Source organism: Silurus meridionalis, chromosome 16 (genome assembly GCF_014805685.1).
Source record: "Silurus meridionalis isolate SWU-2019-XX chromosome 16, ASM1480568v1, whole genome shotgun sequence".
Lineage (NCBI taxonomy): Eukaryota > Metazoa > Chordata > Actinopteri > Siluriformes > Siluridae > Silurus > Silurus meridionalis.
Window position 1 is genome coordinate 770,001 of NC_060899.1, and position 5,988 is coordinate 775,988.

The window sequence follows — 5,988 nt, forward strand, 5'->3', positions numbered from 1 at the left end:
TTATTTTAAGGCTTTTTTGAAATAAATAAATATTTTTTAAGTTTTATTTCTGCAGGTTTTTCTACATCTGTAAAATATTTGTGCAGGTGTGGAAAAAAAAATGGTGTAAATAAAAATACTTTAATAAATAAAAGAGTAAAAAGTTTATTTTGATCAGTTTACAAAATGACTTTGGCTTTCAGTTCCTCTTTTTGCACACTTTTTTTGTAAACTTGGTTGGATGGTAGTGTAGATGCAGTGGTCTACCAAGGAACCTTAATACAGCAGATGACAGACACACCATACGCTCTTCACTTCAACATTAGAAGATGTCCAGCAGTGCCATCAGCTAAGGACTAAAGTCAAAACTAGTGGGACCCAGGAAGACCCCTCTACTGTCTGGAGAAGTCTGGAGAAGTCTGTGCCAGAAGTGATCTTCATGGAAGAATTGCAGGTAAAAAGCCAAACCTCCGACATGGAAACGAGGCTCAGTGTCTCAACTCTGCATGAAAACAGAGGAACTGGGGCAGGAGCTGTGGACTGATGAGTAAAATTAGATGTATTTGCTGTAGCATGTTTGAGACAAGATCTGGACAGCGGTACAATAAAGAGTTAAATACGGTGGAGGTTTCCTGCAGGTTTGGAGTTGGAGATGTGGTCAGGATTAATGGTGTCCTCAATGCTGAGAGAGAGAACAAGAAGGAGTCCTGGAAGGGATAGTTTTGTCTGTCTGATTACATGAAGAAACAGGATTTGAAGCCTACATCCACAGAAGATTTGTGGTTAGTTCATAGTCGAAACGCTATGGGAACGCCCCTGCGTGACCGCGCTCTGAACCACGTGTGTAATCTGACCAATAGGCGTTTGGGACGTGACGTCATCAGCGAGGCGAATCGGCGCCGGCGCTCGTGGGGCTCGCAGGCCGATTTAGCGGCGGGGTTGGAGTCGGATGAGTCTGCTTCAGCTTCGTCGGCTGAATTGAGCTTCGGCTCTATTGGGGAAGCAGGCCCGATGGCTGCTTCTTCTCCCGGCACGAGCAGCGGCATTACATGTCTCTCTCCGAGGAGGGTGAGCTGATGGATGCTAGCGAGCCCGTGGAGTCCTCTCAGCCTGTGCTGTACGAGGAGCTCCTCGAGGTCGTGACAGCCATTGCTAGCTGGATCTAGCTTGGCCGGTGGAGCAGCAGAGACAGCGCGCACCCAGTAAGCTGGATGAGCGCTTTCTGCATCCTGTGTCGCTTCCTCGGCGCCAGGGCCTGCTGTTTTTCCCTGATCTGCACGCCAAGGTGTCCAGTTCTTGGGAAACCCCATACTCAGCGCGTGCTTCGTCGCACCACTCCTCGCCGAATGTGGTTGGGGCTAAGGCGTGCGGCTATGGGGCGATGCCGCGTGTCGAAGAGACGCTAGCCAGCTATCTCTCTCCTAGCGTAGCATCGTCGCTAAAGGCTCCGGTGTTCCCTACTAAACCGCTACGTGCTACATCGGCTTTAGTGGGGAAGGCTTACGCGGCAGCAGGTCAGGCTGCAGGATGTCTCCACACCATGGGTGTGTTGCAGGCATACCAGGCTGACCTGCTGCGTGATTTGGATGAGGGACTTAGCTCCGGGGCCACTGACATTAAGGAGTTACGTCGCGCTGCCGACCTAACCCTTCAGGCCGCGAAACACACGCCGCGGGCCGTTGGTTGGTCCATGGCGGCCCCGGTAGCCACGGAGCGGCATCTGTGGCTCACCTTGTCCGACCTCCCGGACAAGGATCGAGCTGTGCTCTTGAACGCAACAATGGCTCCTCCTGGTCTGTTTGGTGACGCCGTGACAGCGGTCGTAAACAGGTTTCAGGAGTCTAAGAAGCAGTCGGCTGCGTTTCAGCAGTACCTCCCTCGCCGGTCACGTGGGGCTGGTCGGCGGCAGCCCCAGCCTGGTCCTTCCGGGCACCGCGAAGCCCAGAAACAGAGGGTCGCCGCCCGGTCTCCGTGGGCGGGTCCTAAAGGTCCCAGGCGTCGCTCTGGGCCCAAGAAGGAGCGGGCTGACCTGAGGGTCACCCTCGCCTCCAGCAAACGGGCTGTGGTGCGGAAATCCTGACGATTTTCGGTCGAGGGGGCGGTGTTCGCCTCACGCTACGGTGCCCGTCCCTCCCCCGCACCACCAGGAGGCCGGGCCGTGGACTCTGCCACAGGATGTGCTTCAGAGCACGGCCGCCCTCCAGCGGGTGTCTCCCTCCACTTCCGCCCAAAGTCTCGGTACGGATAAGGGAGCCCCGCCGCCTCTTTCAAAGTGTCTTCAGCTGCAGGGCCCCACCCCAGCTGCTCTGAGTGGGTCAGAGGCCAGTCCCGAGGGGCTGGTTCCCCTGAGGAACTTTCTGGCAGCTTGGGAGGTGGCCATCGAGGTGGTTCCCCCCTCGGTTCGAGAGTCAGGCTTCTACAGCCCGTACTTCGTTGTTCCGAAGAAGGATGGCGGGTTGCGTCCCATTCTAGATCTTCGCTCCTTGAACTGCTCTCTCAGGAGACTCAGGTTCAGGATGCTCACCCTCAAGGGGGTCGTGACGCAGATCAGGTCCGGGGACTGGTTCGTCACTATAGATCTGAAGGACGCATACTTTCACATCTCTATCCTTTCTGCACACAGGAGGTTCCTGAGGTTTGCTTTCGGGGGCGTAACATACCAATATCGGGTCCTCCCGTTCGGTCTGGCACTCTCACCCCGCACCTTCACGAAGTGCGTCGATGCTGCACTGGCCCTGCTGCGGCTTCAGGGCATCCGCATTTTGAATTACATCGACGATTGGTTGATCATGGCTCCCTCGGAGCACCAGGCGATTCGGCATCGAGATGTCGTCCTCACCTACATGAAGGTGCTTGGGTTTCGGCTAAATGTCAGCAAAAGCGTGCTTTCTCCAGCACAGAGAACCACCTTTTTGGGCGTAGTGTGGGACGCGGCCAGGATGCAGGCACAGTTGTCACCTGCTCGGGTCGAAGTCATCCTTACGGCCGTCAGGATAGTGCGGGAAGGCCAGCCACTCACTGTAAGGCAGTTCCAGAGGCTGCTAGGGCTCATGGCAGCGGCGTCCAGCATAGTTCCGCTAGGGCTCCTGCACATGAGGCCCCTCCAGTGGTGGCTCCAGGGCAGGGGGTTCTCCCTCAGGGGAAACCCGCATCGCACTATCAAGGTCTGGCGGCGTGCCCTTCAAGCCTTGGATGTCGGGAAAGACCGTACGTTCCTGTCCCGTGGCCCAGTGTTAGGGGTTCCGTGTCGTCGCGTGACACTTACAACGGACGCTTCCCTCATGGGGTGGGGAGCGGTCATGAGTGGCCACTCCGCCCAGGGTTTGTGGAGCGGCCCACGTCTCTCGTGGCACATAAAATGCCTGGAGATGATGGCAGTGTTTTTGGGGTTAAAACACTTTCTCCTGGACCTAAGAGATCGCCATGTGTTGGTCCGCACGGACAATACAGCGGTGGTCTCCTACATCAACCACCAGGGGGGTCTCCGATCTCGCCCCTTGTACAAGCTAGCACGGGCTGTCCTCTTGTGGTCTCAGTATAGGTTACTGTCCCTGAGGGCCATTTACATCCCGGGTCGGTTGAATGTCAGAGCAGACGCCCTGTCGAGGCAGGGGCCGAGGGCTGGGGAATGGCGTCTCCACCCCGAGGTGGTGGAGCTCGTATGGCGGAGGTTCTACAGAGCCCAAGTGGATCTTTTTGCGACCCAGGAGACCTCGCACTGTCCCCTCTGGTTCTCTTTCTCTCACCCAGCCCCGTTAGGACTGGATGCCATGGTGCAGTCGTGGCCGAGGCTACGTCTGTACGCCTTCCCCCCGATCGCTCTGCTCCCTGAAGTTCTGGGGAGAGTTTGCCGGGAGGGAGTCCGTCTCCTCCTGGTGGCGCCTCGATGGCCGAGCAAGCCGTGGTTTGCGGATCTGGTGTCCCTACTCGAGGGCCCTCCGTGGGAGATTCCTCCCAGGAGGGATCTTTTCTCTCAGGCGGGCGGGACCCTGGTTCACCCCCGCCCGGAGTTGTGGAGGCTGTGGCTGTGGCCCCTGAGGGGGCACGGTTCGTAGCAGCCGGTCTCTCCGCCGAGGTGGTAGAGACCCTTCTCCACTCCAGAGCTCCCTCCACGAGGAGGTCGTACGCCACACGGTGGCGACTGTTCACGTCTTGGTGCAAGCACCGTGGAGAGGATCCTGTTAACTGCCCGGTTGGGTCAGTTCTGGAGTTCCTACAGGAACAGTTTGCAGCAGGGTTAACCCCCTCGACCCTGAAGGTTTACGTGTTGGCCATTGCGGCATATGGCTCCCCGCCTGCGGGGCAGTCGCTGGGTAGACACCCACTGGTGACACGTTTCCTCCGTGGCACCCGGAGGCTGAGGCCTGGGATGCAACCCAGAGTGCCTGTCTGGGATCTGGCTGTTGTGCTGGTGGCTCTTTCTGAGCCCCCCTTCGAGCCGTTAGCCGATGTGGCCCTTAGGTTTCTGTCGATTAAGACCACCTTTCTGTTGGCGATTTCCTCCCTGAAGAGGATCGGGGATCTGCAGGCTCTGTCCATGGCCCTGTCTCGCCTGGAGTTTGCCCCTGGCATGGCCAAGGTGTTTCTCTATCCGAAACCGGGGTACGTGCCTAAGGTGCCTTCGGCTCCCTCACGTCCTGTCGTGTTGCAGGCATTCTGCCCTCCTCCGTTTACTGCCTCCGACCAGGAGCGACAGCACCGACTGTGTCCAGTGCGAGCGCTGGATGCTTACCTCCGCAGGACGAGTCCTTGGAGGAAGTCGGAGCAGCTGCTTGTCTGCTATGGCCCTAATAGGAAAGGTTTCCCGGCCAATAAGCAGACATAGAGCAGATGGGTTGTGGATGCGATTGTGTCGGCTCATGAGTCCTCTGGCCTCCCCGCACCGCTTGGGGTTCGAGCTCACTCCACCCGGAGTGTGGCGGCCTCTACGGCCTGGTCCGCTGGAGTCCCACTCCAGGACATCTGTGATGCGGCGGGTTGGTCCACCCCGCTGACCTTCGTCAGGTTCTATGTCCTTGACCTCAGAGCCACCCCGGGCTCCTCTGTTCTGCGTGCTGGTGCCGAGGCCCTCCCTCTCTAGGCAGGGTCTGGTCAGTGTGGCGTGATTGGACACTCGTTCCCATAGCGTTTCGACACAGCTCGAGTTCCTGAAGGGGAACGTCTCTAGGTTACGACCATAACCCTAGTTCCCAGAGGGAACGAGATGCTGCGTCTCCGTGCCACACTCCCTGCATCCCTGCGGCGCTTACCTTCTCTCGCAGGAGCTAGCGTCTGGTCCATCTCGCAGCCATTTGTAGCTTCCTGTTTACGTGACGTCGCCCGCTGATGACGTCACGTCCCAAACACCTATTGGTCAGATTACACACGTGGTTTAGAGCGCGATCACGCAGGGGCGTTCCCATAGCGTTTCGACGCAGCGTCTCGTTCCCTCTGGGAACTAGGGTTACGGTCGTAACCTAGAGACGTTCTCCAAGATGTTTGAAACAAACTACAGGCTGAGTTGCTGCCCTCAAATTCAGAATAATCCTTTTCCTTAAAATGGTTAAGATTTTTTTTTTATTGTGAAAATATTGCAAATCATTGCATTTTTATTTACATGTTGCACAGAGTCCCACATTTTCTGGAATTGGGGGAATTGAATTTTTTATATTTTACATTTTTTTAAAGAAAAAGAATGTGTTAAAATGAAGTGAAACATTCTGTTTGTAACGAGTTTTGTTAACGAGCCGTAAATCATCTGCATTTTCATTATTACATATTTTAATTACAACATTTACAATGATTTAATCTCAGCTCAGAGTCAGCTGTTTTTAATCTCAATGAAATTTCTCATATCAATTAATATAAGCGGCTGTTGTGCCGCTAGAGCGCCCCCTGGTGGAACACAAACTGTCATACAGTCAAAATGTAATGAAACACACACACACACACACACACACACGCACGCACGCACGCGCGTGCACACACACACACACACACACACATTCAGTTTAAAAAAAAAACAAAGAA